The sequence below is a fragment of the Zootoca vivipara genome, chromosome 7, assembly GCF_963506605.1.
Source record: "Zootoca vivipara chromosome 7, rZooViv1.1, whole genome shotgun sequence".
Taxonomy (NCBI): domain Eukaryota; kingdom Metazoa; phylum Chordata; class Lepidosauria; order Squamata; family Lacertidae; genus Zootoca; species Zootoca vivipara.
This window is the reverse complement of record NC_083282.1, coordinates 24,481,080-24,500,257: the sequence shown is the minus strand read 5'-3', so window position 1 is coordinate 24,500,257 and position 19,178 is coordinate 24,481,080. Positions and strand designations below refer to the sequence as shown.

At 40.7% G+C, this 19,178-nt stretch overlaps 1 pseudogene; it reads left to right on the top strand.

The window, feature by feature from the left end:
* The first annotated feature begins 6,639 nt into the window (after positions 1 to 6,639).
* Positions 6,640 to 18,974, top strand: LOC118089133 (acyl-CoA-binding protein-like; annotated as a pseudogene).
* The last annotated feature ends 204 nt before the right edge of the window (positions 18,975 to 19,178 follow it).

Genomic DNA, 19,178 nt, shown 5'->3' with positions numbered 1-19,178 from the left:
GTGTCCTGGTTTTTACTTTTTTGGAATTTGGCAACCCTACTTCACCCCAAAATAAAAAGCAGTGGCCAACCTGGTGATAATAGAATATATAAAGCAAGGATAATAGAATATATAATGCTGCAGCTCACAATAGGAAAAAATGTGGTAAGGGAACACCTAGCTACTTTAAATGAATTCAGATCTCCGGGGGCTGATGAGCTGCACGCAAGGGTGCTAAAGGAGCTTTGCGGATGTAATCACAGCGCCTCTGTCTACAAGCTTCACCACAAATGGTGTCCCTTATCTGCCATCAAGTGATACAGCATAGAATTCTAATACTTAATCCACAGCTGGTGTGTGTGTGTGTTACATTAGCCCCAGATTAATTGTGATTTTATCTTGTGAACCGCCCCCTGTGGGTATAGGGCAGTATACAAATTTGATATTATTATTATTATTATTATTATTATTATTATTATTATTATTATTATTATTACTAAACCCCACCCTGGTCAGGTTAGCCTCCCCCCTGCTGTGTGTGTTCCTGGGTACGTCACTGAGGACAGGTCTAGTGTCCACAATCCATTCTTACACATTCTTTCACCCCATGGGTGCTTGTTGCCCGCACCCCTTCATGTCATTCTTCGGAATGCATGGAACAGCTTGTACAACAAGACTTTGGGTGTTAGCATTTTGCCGGAAGGTGCAATGACTACTCGCCACACACACCAAAAAAAGAGACCAAAGCAGCCATGAACCAAACCTCTATGAGTGCTAAAGGTAAAGGGTAAAGGGACCCCTGACCATTAGGTCCAGTCGTGACCGACTCTGGGGTTACGCGCTTGTCGCGGTCACTCTGACCTGCACATCACCCCCGGACGTTTGACGGTCTATTGGTGATGTGCCTATGACAAACAAATACGTTCAGTCACTCACACACCTCAGACCAGGATATCGTAAAAATAAAACAAGATAGTTTATTTGAATGTTCTTAAGCGTATTGGCTACTGTACAAAGCTTAAACGGTTTCAAATAACAGATGGTTCCTATACCGGCCTAATACCTCTAAATCTGAATTACCGGCCTATTACCTCTAAATATAACTACTAATATTTATCACTAATCTCATCACACTGTATCCTGTCTGTCTATCTCCCTGTTTAACAACCACCTCAATATTAACCAGCTCTTATCTTCACACCAACTCTAACCTGACTGACTTCAACCAACAACTCCCTTCAACAACCCCTACTGACTCCAGGGGTGGGGTTTTTATACTCCCCCAGAGCCCTCCCCCCTGGGTTCTTAGAGTTCTATTAGGATTAACCCTCTACAGCCTGGCTAATTTTTACTGATCGCTACAGCGCTCATCTCGCATTATTGGCCGAGGGAGCCGGCGTATAGCTTCCAGGTCATGTGGCCAGCATGACAAAGCCGCTTCTGGCAAACCAGCACATGGAAACGCTGTTTACCTTCCCGCTGTAGCAGTTCCTATTTATCTACTTGCATTTTGACATGCTTTCGAACTGCTAGGTTGGCAGGAGCTGGGACCAAGCAAAGGGAGCTCACCCCGTCACAGGGATTCGAACCGCCGACCTTCTGATCAGCAAGCCCTAGGCTCAGTGGTTTAACCCACAGTGCTGACCACCAATTCACCACAATTTAAATGGAAATACAGTGGTACTTTGGTTTGCAACCGCTTTGGATTACAACCGTTTTGGATTACAACCACATCAAACCCGGAAGTGCATGTCCCTTTTTTTTTGGATTACAACCCATTTTATTTTTATTTGGGGGGGATTACAACCCATTTTATTTTATTTTTTGGATTACAACCCATTTTGGGGGGGGGGTGAGGCACCATTGGCGAAAGCACGCCTTGGGTTACAACCTGTTCTGGTTTACAACCAGACCTCTGGAACGGATTATGGTTGTAAACCAAGGTACCACTGTATTGGGGTTTAAGGCAACGTAAATGCAAGTAATTTGAATTTAAATGGACTGTGAATGAAAGTGCAATTGGAAACTTCGCCACTAGATGTCCTGTGGAGTAAGCCAGAAAATCTGAATGAATACATTTGCATTTCAGTATAAGCCCAGAAATGTTTTCCAGCTAGCATACAGACTCACACTTAGCAAGCACTGGTGCAAAACATTCCATGTTATCAAAGATAAAAGCACATGGTGATCATATCTATAGAGTATGATGAAGCAGATATTTGAACATGCCTCCCAAATAGGGCTGCCATACGTCTGTAAATAGTGTCTGGGGAAAGTGTATCTTTTTTTAGTGTTTTTCCTCTAAAAACTAGCTCAGAAACTTCATTTTGGGGGAAAGATGTGATAATTATTTTTTTAAAAAAACAAAAACCTTTTGGGTCCAGATTTTTGAAATATGGCAACCCTATTCCAAAGAAACTGTTTAAATAAGCATGTACTATAGCTGATAGTTCTTTAATTAAATATTATTGTAGAACAAGCATTCGTTAAATAGGACAACAAAAATGAAGCAATCTAAACTCCATCTCTCTTTCATGCATAAGGAAGAGCAGAACCTTTGCCTCTTGGTCAGCACAAAAGTGTGTTTGCGTGTGTGTGTGTCCCGGTGCTGACCTTTGACAATTCTGACATGGATAGAGGTTGATAGAACCAAATTGTCTTCTCTAAAGGAGACCAAAGGTGGTTTTGCTGTGGGAGGAATCTATCCCTTAGGGGCAGGCAGATCAGTCTACTTCAGGTCTGTGGCTATTTTCCATGCACTCATTCATAAGTGCATTCCATCCCATTTTTGCATTGATCCATGCATTTTTTTATTTAAAAAATTCATCTACAGAAATACATTTAAATAGTATTTTATCAAAAAAAGTGTGTATTGAAAGGTGTATTTTATATACAATGTATTTTAATCCCAACATATGTAATTTAAAAAATAGACCTGGATTTTTGAAAAATATGGAGAAATGCACAATCCAGAGGACAGTAATGTTTTGATCTGTGTATTAGTCAAGAAGCTTTGAATTAAATATACCTGAAAATGTGGATCGAATAAAATTATCTTTTATGCTAGTGTCCTTTCCATTAGAGTAGAACAGAGAAAATTGGAATATGCCTGGTGGGGTACTTTATCCCTCCAACTCCACCCAGGTGAAATAAAAGTGTGATGTGGGAGGGAATGTAGCCTACAAATACTAAGGACCTCCGCAATTTTTTAGTGGAATCCTATTGAAAATACTTTAAATATACCTGCTGCCCTCAAGCTTTGTGAGTACAATGACAAATCACAATTGACTTTTACTTAAGTGTCTCGAGCTGCAGAATCCAGCATGAATCCTGCACTTAAAAAAAAAAAAAAAGTACGGTGCTAGCAAGTGTCTTCTTGAAATTTTTGCCTTTCAGAAAAAAAGCTGCACCTTGGGATTCCTGAATTCGTTTTTCGACGGCGATGTCCCTGAAGAGAAACAGCAACTTAAATTTTGAGAGTGCTTCTTCCGCTGAAGTGTCTCCAAGCACTTTTCACAAAGTCAGAAGAAGAAAAAGGAACAAGGAGAAAACGCTTGACATCTGTTGATGCAAAAAGAAAGCATTCAGGTTTCGGTTTAGAATGAAAATAGAAGATGCTAGGAGCGCTCTCGGTGGCATTGAACCATTATCCCATGGAGGCGGGAGCTCTGGCTGCCGGAACAATGGAAAATGGCAAGCCAAGGGCAGCTTTTTGGCTTACAAACGGAGCATTTGCTCCCATCTCTTGGGGTCCAACAAGGAGGGCAGCCATGCAACGTGTATCCATCCTGTTTGTATGTAAAAGGAAGGTCACAAATAAGGCAGGTGTGCTGGACAAAAACACAATTTTTCAATTGCCTTGCCTTAGATCCAGGACAAAGCACCCCATTGCGGCAATCCCCCATGCCTTTGAAATCCTGGTAATATCCAGATACATACTGTATATGGCAGCCCTATCCCATCCCTGCTCTGCTACCGAAGTGAACTGGACAGGAGGGGGGAAATTGCTTTAACCAACAGAACACAGTAAAATAAAATGTGTGAGTTGGTGGGTGGGTATCCCAAGTATGTAGCTCAGTCCTCCAAATTTCACAATCAGTTTGTGATTGATTGATTGATTGATTGATTGATTTAAAGTCCGCATGAAAAATGCATTGTGTGAATGCTTTATATATCATTATGTCTCTCTATTTTGATTTTGTATCGATTGAGAAAATTTGTATGTCTCCCTACCGGTAGTTGGGTTGCATTTTATTGTGTAGTGCGTACATATTATTATCATCATCATCATCACCACCACCACCAACAACAACATCATTATTACCCTCAGTGTGAATTTATCCAAATAAACACAGTTTTGTTTGCAGTTTTGCCTAATATACACGCAAATGGCTGCCCATCACAACTAAGTTGCTTTTAATGCTACATTTAAAAATTCCATTTGTCCTGAGGAATTCAGACATGCTCATTTCCAAACATATGAAATTGCCATTTTAACTAGTGATGAAAATGTCACACTAGTTATCCTCTCTTGAGATGCTTCAGAATTAACAAAGAAGTTTATTTTTTACCCACCCACTCCAAAAAAAAAAATCCTTCCTAGTGGTGTAGCAATAAAACTGCTAGCACATTTGAAAAGCTAAGCTGGGTCTGGTTTGGTTTCAAATTGGATGGGAGACCATGTATTGAAATTCCTGCATTGCAGGGGATTGGACTAGATGATCCTCGAGGTGTTCTCCAACTCTACAATTCTAAGATGAATGGTCTCTGAGTCCGCATGGATGAGCTAGTTAAAGTCATCCAGGACATAAATGTGTAGCTAGGGAGCCCTTTAAAAAAATCCCTTCTCTCTCTGCTGACCCAAAATTTGGGGTACAGAAGAACCTAGGGCTCATCAGTTCTGCAACTTCTGCCTTGTGGGCTGCAGGAAAACTAATTAATCCATCTAATTCCAGAGAAAAATTTCCCTCCATGAAAAAAGCATGTGTGAACACAGCCGGTTGCTTATATTAAAAATACAAAATAGTACATTGTATAGTAAGAGGAGATCACATAGGTGCAAAAGGGGGAGGGACCCTTCAACATGAGCAACTGTGTTAAGACATCACAAATGCACCCCTTAAGTCCTTAAGCATAAAATAATCTCTTTATACTCTTTGAGATAGCATGCTTCATATGTGATCAAATATTGTGGGGGGGAGAGGGGAGAAATCGCCCCTGTTAAAATAACCATTAGTTTATATGAGGCCAAGGATTAAGGATATCTCCAATGTCATTTGCCATCTTGGTTTGCTGAGTTAAGGCACCCTTGAATATCTCTGCAATAGCTACAGGCAGTGTCATATACCAAGGAGGGCAGAAATGATCAAGTGTAAGCTTTTCACATTGCTTCTAAACTTAACTGATAAGTATCTCAAGAAATGCTTCTTCTTTAGCAAAAGAATAACCCTCAGGCTGCCACGGGCACTTGTGGGCAATCTCCTACCACGATTCTTTAACCAGCAAAGCAGAAGAAAAGGCAATGGTGGCACCTGAAGAGTTAACTTCCCCCCCCCCTCCAAGAGGACTTTGCAGATCTACTGTTACTTTTAATCAGACTTGATGCTCTTTGCTTCCTCCTGTCCTCAAGGAGAGAAAAGTAGGGCTAAAAAATTGGACATATTTAAAATGCTTCTACACTGCAAGAATAAAAGGGGGGAAAGGAAAACTCAAACCAAACGTCTTAATGATATGTCTTAAACTATGGGAAAATGCAACAGAGCGGAAGGGAGAAAGGTCCCAAATGTATTTGTATGATAAATTTCAGGACTGGGGTGTGTCTATTAAAGAATCATAGATCAATAGAGTTGGCAGGCACCTCGCAGGTCATCTAGTTGAACCCTCTACCTATGCATAAAATTCAACCATTTAAATGCTTTTAATGCAATATCAGGATACCATAAGGGATGCCCGGGTCCTTATATCCCACTCTGGCTGCGTATACACTGCATCAGCAAAGCACAATCAAAACACATTTCCTCCCTCAAAGAATTCTGGGAACTGTAGTTTGTGAAGGGCTGCTGGGAATTGTAACTTTGTGAGGTGGGAACTACAGTGCCCAGAATTCTTTGCAGGGGATGTGCTTCAAATGTGCTTTAAATGTATCGTGTGTACCAGAGGTGCCAACATGAATAAAATATTGCGGGGGGGCAGGTAAGCCCCACCCCACGTAATCGATCACAAGATGTACCACTTGTATGCACTGTTCATCAAGTTTGGGGTGCCTGGCCCTCTCAAATATATTTTTGGGGGGGGGCAAAGGGGCCTCAGCCCCTAGGAGTTGGCTCTTATGGTTTGTACACAGCTCATCTTGCTTTTCAGGTTGAGGGATCCAGCATTTGTCTGCAGACAGCTTTTCCGGGTCATGTGGCCAGCAGGACTAAACCACTTCTGGTACAACGGGGCACCGTGACAAGTGCCAGAGCGCACGGAAACCCCATTTACCTTCCTGCCATAGTGGTACCTATTTATCTACTTGCACTAGTGTGCTTTCGAACTGCTAGGTTAGCAGGAGCTGGGACAGATCAACGGGAGCTCACCCCATTGTGGGGATTTGAACTGCCGACTTTCCAATTGGCAAGCCCAAGAGGCTCAGTGGTTTAGACCACAGCGCCACGCGTGATGACACCCCTGATTGCCTTTACATATGCTGGCACTGCCCTTCAAGACTTCAACTGGCATGGCTATATTCATGCCCATACAATCCAATGGACCCACAGTTCTGCCAAAATCACTGCTCAGTTTGCCTGTATGCGGTAACATGCAGCAGTGGCTTCCTATACACTGAGAGCAGGTCTTCGTTTTTAACTCCAGGGACAGGACACAGTACAGGTTGGTCTACACATGCAAAGCCCTTCATCTAGCTATAAATACCTCGCTCTTTCAGCCAGGGAGTAACTAGATGTTGTGGAAGCACAGAGCCCAACCCCTTCTCCAAGTTATCTTCTTTTATGGTCCCCTTAACTACTGTATTTAGAAGTAGATGGACTGGGAGCGTTATTTTCGGAGAGTCACAGGTAGAATTCATTAAGGGCCCCCTATATTTTCCCATATGGAGCCCCAATATTTGCTGTTAGTCCCATTCAAGTATAAAACAGAGGGATGGAGTCTAACATCTTCAAGAAAATGTGCGTTGTTGCTGAGGGGAGCTGAACACCCAGCTCTAGCCCTTATTGTGTGCTCTCATTTTTCTCACAAGGCAGTCCTGAGATCAGAAGTGAGACAGCCTGGGAGTAAAGTGACTAAACAACAGAAGTTGTGAAGTAAATCCTCATTTGCATTTTGCTATAAAAAGGAAGGGCCTGGCCACTTGGTTTTCACTTGAATGTGGCAGATGTGAATAAACAAAAATAGCTGACTACCGACATCACCATGAATTTGATTCACAACAACAACAACAACAACAACAACAACAACAACAACAACAACAACAACAACAGAAAGATAGTGATTCATCCGAGATCATCCAGTGAACTTTATCAGAGCAACCATTTGAAGAAAAGTTCTCCAGATCCATAGGTAACACTCTTTCTTTTCCCCATCTAGCTATACCTTGTGAATAGGTATCACATCCAATTTATCACCATGTGTACCGGTTGCTAACATGTACTAAATCCGTACCAAATAAAATATCACATCCTCAAATGGCCCAACTGGGCTGCTAGATTGCCAGCTTTTTTTCAATGAGTACCGACTGAACAATATTGTTAGTGCATATCGGGCTTGTTCACACAACAGATGTGAACTCTCTCTGGGCAAGTACTTGCAGGGCAAAAATTATTGTGTGAATTGGCCAATCATAGATATGGCCAGGTGTGATTCTCAAAATTGGGATGTCAGTAAAAAGCAGCTCTGTGATGGCTAGAAATTGTTATCAGCCATATCTGCTGGTTATCACAATATGTTTTTCTACACTGATATGTGCCCAAGAATAGGTTAGGGTGGTTTGTGTGTAGCATAACAACAATTGTGTGAACCAGCTCATTAAGTTCTGGAATTCTGAAACCTGTAGTAGCTGAAACTAGATAATGATAAATTATATTTCGGGTCTAAGTGTTCTGTTAGACGAATGTAGAGTGGGCTTTTTGAAATACCCTTGAATACCCTAGGGAATGAGTTTGCTCATACCAGTTGTTCATTACTCCAATAACAACAGCTCAGTGAAATTTCTTTCTTTTTCTTTTTCTAAAAAAATATTATTTATTCAAATTTTACTTAACATATTTTTATTTAAACATATCAATCACCTTTACATTTAGGATTCTCAGAAGCCCTTGACTTCCCTCCACCCTTCTCTGGTTTCCATTGTCCATCCCTTTTCATTCAGCTTATCCTCCCCCCCCCCATTTGTTATATCTATTATTTACTTTTCCATTATATTTTGTCTTTTACAAGTATTATTCTTATCCTGCCAAAGTTTTTAACTGTTTACAATGTTCTCTTAAGTAAACTATTCCCCCCCCCCATTCTCTCCTAAACTTCTTGTCATTCTGGTCTCTGATTCTCCCAGTCAATTTCACCATTTCGGTATAGTCCATCATTTTCATCAGCCATTCTTCTCTAGTTGGAACTTTGTTGCTGTCATTGCATACATCACACACATAAATACTCTTTTCTGCTCTTTTGTAATCTCTATACCTATAATGCCTAACAAAAAAGCTTCTGGTTTTTTCACGAATGTTATTTTAAACATTTTTTTCAGCTCATTATATATCATTTCCCAGAATGCTTTCATTACTTTGCACGTCCACTACATGTGGTAGAACGTGCCTTCTTTTTATTTACATTTCCAGCATGCATTAAAAACAGTTCTATACATCATTGCCAATTTAACTGGTGTTAAATACCACCTATACATCATTTTCATACAATTTTCTTTCAACGAACAGCACGCTGTAAATTTTAGACCAGTGACATTTCTTTCAACAGAGATATTGGTAGAAAGGTACATTCTCCACTTCACCAACTTCCATCCCCTCCAATGATCTCATTTTCCTGGCATTCTGTGGTTAATATGTTGTGCACAACATTTAAGAAGTAAAATATTCAGACAAACATTTCAGGAAAACAAGACAGAATAGAAACTTAAATACTAGGGGCATTTTCCAGCTTTCCCCAAGAGATGCAAATGTGAGTCTAAAATATCTCTAGACACCGAGAGAAAATAGAGTCAAGTTACTTTCGGGCTGTCATATTTTGAAGAGCAAAAAAGAGGACACATTTGCCGACTTCTACTTTTAAGTATGGATCGCTATGACGACTCTACCCATGAAAAAGAAGACATGTCCTGGAAAAAGAGGACATATGGCAACCGTACTTTATGTCCCAAGCTGAAATGCAACTGTTCACCCAGTCTACAAGTTTTGGCAAATTCCATTCAAAATTCTATAAGAATTTGAGTTGTTTATACGTACAAGTTGATAACATCTGTTTTTATACTTTAGAAAAAGGTGGGGGCGAATCCCATGCTGACACTTTTTTAAAAGACCTGGAGTAAAAAAATTTTAGAAACCAGAAATTTACATTGGATATCTTACTGCATCTGCAAACTTTTCAGCAGAGTGTCCATACTCAGTGAGACCATGAGTGCAATTCTCGGGGATTTCAGCTCAGCCCTGTGACATTATTTTCTGTGTTTCCATCTTGTTCTCCCATATTCTTTTACAGGAAACCACTAGGAGGGGAGATCTGGGGATTTGCAGAAGGCAGACCCAAGTCTAGAGTTAGTGATTGGCCTACCGATGGAAGCCAAGTCTTGACAAGAACAGAGAACTGAAGGTTGGTCTGCTAAAGGACATTAGAATGTAAGAACAGAGCCCTGCTAGATCAGAACAAAAGCTTGCTTAGTCTCAACCAGGCGCCACCATCTTCTGAGGTGTATTGGGTGGCAAATGAAGAGAAGGTCTTTCAGGATATGGAAACCAAGTGGTTGAAGTATAGTGATTTGTTGATGGAAGAGGAGAATAATTTTAAGTTAATGACATTTGATCAGCTTAAGGAGAAATTAAACGATTGGTTACGGTATCACCAGATTAATGAAGTGTTTAGGATGGATAAGAAAAATACAGGTTTTTAATCAGAGAAATCCAAATTGGAAATGGAATTGTTAGATACAAAAACCAAGGATCTTTCTAAGATGTCTAATTTATTGCTGGAATGGCATACGAAAGACAAACAAGTTAAATCAGTAATGATTGGTTGGGCTAAAGATGTGGGGCACAACATCCTGTTGGAGGATTGGGAGAGGATGTGGAAAAATGGAATTAAGTTTACAGCATATAATGTACTGAGAGAAAATATGATGAAAATGATGTATAGATGGTATTTAACACCTGTTAAGCTCGCTAAAATTTACCATACATATGGCAATAAATGCTGGAAATGTAAAGAAAAAGAAGGAACATTTTATCATATGTGGTGGACATGCCCCAAGGTGAAAGACTTCTGGGAAAAGATTTATAATGAGTTGAAAAAAGTGTTGAAAAACACCTTTATTAAGAAACCAGAAGCCTTTTTACTTGGAATAGTTGGGGGAGAAATTTCCAAAAAAGATGTTATATTCTTTCTGTATGCCACAACAGCAGCGAGACTTTTACTTGCCAAGAATTGGAAGACCCGAGAGATACCAACCATAGAAGAATGGGAAATGAAGATGATGGACTTGCCGAACTGACTGGAAGAATCCACGAACAAAAAGAAGAGATGGTGGAAGAAGTTTGGAAGAAATTCAAATTATATTTGAAAAAATATACAGTAGTAATATTTGACATTTTGGAATATTTTTGGAAGTTGTCATAGGCTTTCAGTGTAGAAGTAGGAATTTTATTTAGTATTATAGTATATTAGGAGGGTTAAACTGAGAGAAAGTTTTGATAAGGATATAATGTTGAATATGGTTTAATTTTTTAATTTAGGTAACTGCTAAAGATGATTAAAATTGAAATTCAGTGAGGTGGGATTCGAGGAAGTCACTTAAAGAGGTTAAAGAAAATGATGAAATGATAATAATTTTATGTATTGTTTGTTTTGTTTTGTTTTGGTTGTGTTATGTATTTTTTGTGTATGATTTTATATGTTGTTACTATAAAATGAATTTTAAAAAATGGGGGGGGGGAGAAAGTCTTTCAGGTGGTAGTTCTCCATTTATGGAATCTGCCCCCACATGGATGGAATTCCCTCCTTTCACAGAATTCCTGGTGCCAACATTGCAAAGGTTTTTTGATGCCAGGAAAAGAACTTCCAAAGTTCTTTTAGGTTTTAATTGTTTCACTTTGATGTTTGAATTTATCATTTCCTTTATGTTTGATCTTGACTTGATTTATTGGTATAAATTTTTTTATACCAATGTTATTTGTATCTTGTGAAATATCCTCGAAACTGTGGCATCTATATGCATATCTTTACCCATATATTTACACACCGGTATGCTCAGAATCAGGAGGGGAAATTAACAAACAACAGTGGAAAGACAATCCTTCAAGAAAACATCTCTGTAAGCCCTATAGGAAATGAAACCAAACTACCACACCCATTGAATTAAGTGGTGCTTTTCTGGGAAAATTTTCGTGTTGCTTGTAGATTTCAGATTTGAGTATTTAAATCCAAATGGCATGAAATATTCGATTAATTAGCTGAAAATTAGACCAGAATGTGCACCTGCTAAAGGGGAAATATTCTGAAGTGAATAACGGTGGTAACCAATCTAGCAAAGTCTTACTACAAAATAAAAACCTATCAGATATCTTTTTAAGGCACCTTCTTTAGAGAATGCAGGTATTTTATTTCATTTCTGTTTTTCTTTCCTTTCCTTCTGCTCCATTTGGGGAAAGGAAACGAAAGCATTTTTTAAAAAGCAAGTGTTGGTTAGAATGATGTGTGGCTCCCTATTATCTTTTGATACTTCCTTGATTTCTAATTGTGTTTTGCACATTTTTAGCAAAAGAAATACCAAAAAAATCAGATATATAACCTATATTATTATACTTTAATGCGATGTTCTACTTTTCTGTTTGTAGTTCCTGAAGTTTTTGTCTTACTTCATTAAACATTTAATAAATCACTGCCAGTTTTGTGACAGATTTTAACCATAACACAAACAGCAGGAGGTGTAAACTCAGTTCAGTTCGGAAAGGCATATAATATCCATGTCGACATCATCCTCCCCTCCAGGCATATTGGCAAAACGACCAATGGAAGCTAAGCTTTTTCCGACAAAGCTTCGAAAATAAAGTTTTCCTCTTTTATCTTACTACAAATCAATTGGAGCCCTTACAGCAAAATCCTATAAAATAACTTCAAACACCACTTCTTAGTCTAAAAATTTGTATTATGGCTAAAACTCTTTGAAGATTTTATGACTGAAGTTTGGAGAAAAATGATTTAAGTACTATCTGCTAGACATCAGAGTGTCAAAATTTCGCTCAGTTTTTCTTGACATATAAACTGCTACCTACTGTATGTTTTTAGGATTTTTTTTGTACTCGCTTTTAACCATCTAACCCAGTTTGCTTGATAAAAGTTACTTAACTGCAGTTTATCCCACTGAATTAATCCCCTTTAAAGGTTCAGCAGCCTATAACTGATTATTTTACATGTTTGGGTTGTTTTTAAAAAAGCCACCTTGCACGATCCAGAGAATTTTTTAAAAATCATCTTCTTTGTCATGTTGATTTTAAAGATAGCGAACAAAGCATGTAGAATTATCAGTGTCTTCACAGAACTGCCGCAAAGCTAGTCCTGGGCTCCTAGAGCAAGGGAAAGAGTGGGGACATCACAGAAAATCTGCAGTCCTAAGTGGATTCTCGAGGAAGGTGAGACACTCCTTGGGATATTTTTCTACAATGAGACTCTGAGGAAAAACAGAAGTGCTGGCAGTAAATTCAGGTCACTGGGGTTTCATGAGGCTGATTTTGAAACAAGCAAATGAAATATGTGTATGTCTAATAGACCTTTCAACATCTCAAATAAATATTGGAGAATGATCTGAGAGTCATCATGTTTTTTGTTGACAGTTGAGTAGCAAAGGCTATACTATATTTTGCCATTTTCTGTCACTATCTAGACTTCCCATAGTAGGACTCTTACAAGTTGAAACCATGAAAGGTGCCATGGTAGGGCTATGGATCACCTCTGGTGATTATTATATTGGGTTTAGCTTCAGAAAACTGGAGGGATTCCAACTGATGCCCTAATCTTCATTTTAAAAGGGCTACAATAGCTCACGCTGTGAAGTGAAAAATGACCTGAATTTTGGCCCCGGCATTGGCAATTAAAAGTTGCCTCCATTATTATGGTCAAGTCTTTCATCTTCAGGATGGGAGCTCCTATGTATGATGACTTCAGATCCTCATTGTGAGGCACGCGCCGCATTGGCTGTCTCATTTTAGAGGTATTTTCACTTTTCTGCACGGGATCTGCCAAGTTCTGTCACTTGCGTGCCGAGGTTCCAAGACATCCCCCCCAATAACTCGCACTTCACAGAATATTTTAAGTTTAAGGTTTTGGGCATTAATTTGGCCACAACTTTATTTAAAATACAACTGCATGTGAGTGGTTGCTTAGGCATTGGTTCTTGCCATCTGTCCCCCACCTGGGACAGATCTGACTCCCCTATCCTAGTAGGGGAGCCAGTAGGTAAGCACCCTCTGGGAGAGATCGGGGCAGGGGCCACGCCCTTGACCTCATCCCTCAGATGCTCCCCAAGGCTCATGCGCGGCCCTGGCCCCTAACGGGGATAAACGGGCAAACATGTAGAGCCCCAGGATTCCTTTAACGGAATACCCCTAAAGGCAGCAGCAACTATGAGGGGCAGGCCCAACCAAAATCCGTACCGCTCCACCATCCAATTTGAACCAATGCCTAACCGCAACCTTACAAGTTCTGATTTATTGCAGCGTAGTAGGCAAAAACCACCTGGCACCAGCCAATCAGCCAAGTGGCAAAATTCCTACCAGGTCCCTGATCCAAAGCAGGCGACCCCATGAGAGGCGCAGCAAGGTCAATGCAAGAACGCCTAAAATTAGAGGAGGGCGGGCGGGAGATTCGTTGCGAGCAGCAAAAGTGGAACTGAAAGCTGCTCGCTAAGCATATATAGGGTAAGGCTGTCAATCAATCACTTGCTACAAGCAAATTTCCCCAGCAACAGCACACCCACCAATCACACATGTGGCCATCCAAACTGACCCGCCTCTCAGGGCTGTCTTGAGCAGATCACGCGCCCTGGTGCTGAGGGGCGGAGATCGCTCTGCCGCCCGCCCCGCCCTCGCAGGGCGCAATTGGTTTCCGCACGCCTTCGCCGCGCACCGCCCTCCTTGCCAGGCTGGCGCCCAGCTTACCAGCCCCCCGCTGTGGTGCACTGTGCCACCGGGGGTCTATGTAGAGCCAGCCCTGCCGCCTCTCCAACCCTGGGATGTCTTGTTAACCCTTCCGCAACCCATGTTCTCCTCTATGGGGAGAACCTGCTTTGCTAACATGCAGGATTTAGAGAACAGTCCGGACAGTTTCAGCTAGGCCATGTGGATCATAATGTAAAAGTAGAAGCACAACTGAAAAAAAAGAGTTTATAGCAAATTAATTTGACTCAGAGCATACACCTGTGTATAAAATCTAGCTCCTGTGTAGGGTTTCCATTAAAAATCACCAGCAAGTCCCAGTGTGTGGTATGTGGGCTAGATTTCTCCATACAAATGAATAAGAAAACAGTTGAGAATAGGGAGGCTCCACAGCAAATGGATGAATGGTGTTATGAACCAGCATTGTGATGTCTATTTCATGTGTGTGGTCAGGGTGCATAAGAGCACACACTTCTGCCAGGGAGTCTATTGTGCTTCTACTCTGGACAGTGCACCAGAAGCACCAAACAGACTGAACTTGGTGGGTGGGTCTGGATGTCAAGGGGGCTTCTAAATCCAACACATTGCCTGTGCATGTGCTCAAGCAAATATTTGTGCAACTAAATGTTCAGGGGACGCATAGAGAACTCGGCAACGTAATAACTTGGGAGCCACTGAAGACAGTGCAGGGCAAATGAAACGAAAACTACAGTTCCCAAGAGGAAGTGCAGTTACGAGTATGTTTGGCAGTAGCATCAATATTCTTGCATGGCATTAAGTGCCGGGAGAAAATGGTAAGAAAACTGAAGCTCCCCTTGAATTTTCTCCGAGATAAGTCAAAAGCCAAGTGGAGTTTGCCCATCACTTACCTTTCAAGGGTGATTGTCCTTAAACATGTCAGGGGTGGAAGCTGGCTGCAATATCTGCAGTGATCAAGGAAGGAACATGCATCTAAAAGACATCCTAGATAGTGCTCCCCAACTGTGATGTTTTGGATTTGAAAGTACTCTCAGGTGGGATGCCGTAATCAAAAAATAACTGCTCTGGGAAGCATCTTGGATGTGCTCACTTTCCTACCACCCTAAGCTCTGTCAGTTAAAAAAGCTTTGTTTTTTGGTGGCAGTGATGGAGGGGATATAGTATCTTGTCCACCAGGAGCAATTTTTCCACAGAATTTTGAAGGTTCCGCTGTGGCATCTTTTCAAAGGACCCTCTTGCTATTTCACTCCACAAATCCAGCTGTGTATCCTCCCAACTTTACACCTCTCTTGGGGAAGATTTTGATCGCAAGCCAGTTTAAGGCAATATTGTCATTCTTTATGTTTCTAACCTCAGATAAGATTTCAAAGTTATCAGCGGTATGACAAATAGATGGATTATGGGTAACACGCAACAGACAGCAGCAAGGCATTTTGTACTATGTACAGTCGTACCTGGGCTCCTGAACACCTTGGGAGTCGAATGTTCTGGCTCCCAAACAATCGAAATCTAACGTTCTTTTGGAAGCCAAACGTTCGATGGGGCTTCTGTGGCTTCTGATTGGCTGCAGGAGCTTCCTGCAGCCAATCAGAAGCAGAGCTCTGGAAGTCGAGCATTTCGAAGTTGAATGGACTTCCGGAACAGATTCTCATCGACTTCGAAGTACGACTATATTGGCCCAAAAGTACCTTTGTGGGAGTGATGAACACCATCTTACCCATGTAATAGCCACTTGGTGAGCTGATTACATGAAATGAAACACAAAGTTTAGAATGATAAAATTTACCTGACCATACTAATTAGTCTTCACAATGCCAGTTACGTATACAGTATCAACATTTTAGTTAATATCAGAGGCTTCTGTTGCAAATGAGCTGCAACGCTGAGAAGGTGGTTTACAAGCAAAAAAAATTAACTATAAAATTCATACGTAATTACATTCACAGTAAAACAATTCCATCAAAACAGTAAAAAAAAACCCACCCATATTTTAAAAATACAACGAAACAAGCCCATCAAAGAATAACAATTAAAGTTACAAATACAGTCATACTTCGGGTTACAGGCAATTCAGGTTGCATGTTTTTGGGTTGTGCACCCCGCCGTACCCAGAAGTCCCGGAACAGGTTACTTCTGGGTTTCAGCACTCGTGCATGCACAGAAACACTAAATCGCACTTTGCGGATGCGCAGAAGCGCCAAACCACAACCCGTGCGTGCGCAGACATGGTGCTGCGGATTGCAAATATGCCGCCCGCACGGATCACGTTCGCAACCCGAGTGTCCACTGTAATAATAAAGAAGTTGGATAATAAAGAAGTTCAAATTCAGGGGAAGGCTTGACTAAACAGGTATGTCTTCAAGAGGCAGCAGAATGCTAACCATCCCTACTAAAGTCAGAGTTAGCAGCGTGCCATTTTTTTAAAAAAAAGCACCTGACCAGTGAGTAAGAGACAGTGTGGGTCAGTGGGAAGAGCCAGAGGTAGACTTTAAATTAATTGGTCAAGAAACAGAATCTAATGAGTTTGAGTGGCTCAGAAGGCAAAGCCTGATGGATTTTATCTAGTCAGCTGATGAAGCCAGGTGAATCTGGGTATGGGTTAAAAACAAGGGTGGGGGACCCCAGCTAAAAATATTTGATTCATCAATACAGTAACTTACACCTAACGCAAAGTCGTTTAAAAAGGAAAAACCATACCGGATGGACAAAAGAGTTAATACTTGGCCATTCTAAGCAAAACAACTAGCTTGTGGAAGCAGCTTTGATTTCTCAAACTGAAGCTGACGAGCCTGGCCCATTTATCCTAAACGAACACCATCTTTGTTTTATTCTCTTAATAACCTTGTTGATTTTTTTCTTCCCTCTCTTAAATATGCTCATCACAACACAACAAATTATTTGCCCATGGAGATACGAAGCTGTACTTTTGAGGAGGTGGGGGTGGTGCTCCTACGATCCATTGTGAGAAAAGTTTGTGTGCGGTTTAATGCTGACTTGTTCACACCACTTCCCATGTTGAACTCAATTCTTTATGATGCTAAGGGGAAAGAAATGCTACATTTGATCACACTTACACTACAGTCCTAAGCAGATTTACATGGAACTAATTAAAAGCCACTGGAATCAGTGGGGCCTATTATTATGGAGCGTGTTTAGAAACAGTGTACTAAAGATTTAACTGGCTTTAAAAATGTTTTCATTCCCATATTTTCCTGCAGTCTTCTTTTAAAAAATACAGCTTAAACCTGTTAATAATTATAAATCACAGCATATTTTTTTAGTTCAGCTCTCATTACATTTCTTGCAAGACTTGCAATTTCTGAATCAATCAGATCAGTAATTCATTCTGGGTTTAAGATGCAGGCCAAGATCAGGGCCGGATTTAGGTTTGATGAAGCCCTAAGCTTCTGAAGGTAATGGGGCCCTTTCTATGTCCAGCTGTCCTTTGTCAAAAACAAATTGTTGCTGGTTTTTTTGTGTTGAATATATGCTCTAGAGTAATTTATGGACCTAATAGGTCCATACACAACACAAAACACTGTTATAGTATGTTGGTTTTATTTTATTTGTTTTTTATCTTAAATTTTGGAAATGTGCATCCAGTTGTTTTCCTTTAGTTTTTTTTTGGGGGGGGGGGCAAGAGAGTGGGGCCCTAAGCTATAGCCTGTTTAGCTTATACGTAAATCTGGCACTGGCCAAGATATTCACTTGGCAATATACAGCAGCATAGCTTCCAACGGTTTTCAGATAAAAATAGGGACGTCCCATTCCAGAATCATAATTATACTATTTATACCCCACACATCTTAATGGGTTGTCCCTGCCACTCTGCGCACCTTCCAACATATATAAGAACACAACAAAACATTAAACATTAAGAAAAACCTTCCCTATAGAGGATTGCCTTCAGACAGCTTGGGGGGTTGGATAACTCCTTACCCTCCAACATTTCTCCAAGGAAAATTGGGACGCCCTAAGTAAAAGTGGGACATTCCGGGAACAAATCAGAAACAGGAACAGCTTTTCTAAATCTGTGGTGGCCTCGTAATCTGGCGAACCGGGTTCGCTTACCCACTCCTCCACATGCAGCTGCTGGGTGACCTTGGGCTGATCACACTTCTCTGAATCTCTCAGCCTCACTCACCTCACAGAGTGTTTGTTGTGGGGGAGGAAGGGAAAGGAGAATGTTTGCTGCTTTGAGACTCCTTAGGATAGTGATAAAGCGGGATATCAAATCCAAACTCTTCTTCTTCTTCTTCTTCTTCTTCTTCTTCTTCTTCTTCTTCTTCTTCTTCTTCTTCTTCTTCTTCTTCTTCCTCCTCCTCCTCCTCCTCCTCCTCCTTCTCTTCCTCTTCCTCTTCCTGCTTTGTTTTCTCTGCATTAGCACCAGGAGGAAGTTGCTGAGTGCTTCTGCAACCACGACACAAGCACAGTTTGGTAAAACTGCAGAAGAAGTCAAGAAGCTGAAGACCCAACCAACCAATCCAGAAACGCTGGTTATCTACAGCCATTACAAGCAGGCCAGTCGGAGATGTGAATACGGAATGTCCTGGGGTGCTTGATTTCAAAAGAATGTCCAAAGAAGATGCAGTGAAAGCACATACTTAAAAAGCAGGAGAACTGAAGGAAAAATACAGAGTGCAATAAACTCCTTCCTGCGTGCCTTTAAATAGAAACATATCTTACTGTATTAATGCTGTGGATAACTAAAACTATGTTACACAGTATGGCAGTAGACTTGGTGCCACTTTCTATAATTAATAGCTGTGTAAATTTACATCTGATGGTTTATATAGCAAGCATTATCTTTATTATTATTATTATTAGCATTTTCATTTTCAAAAACAACAA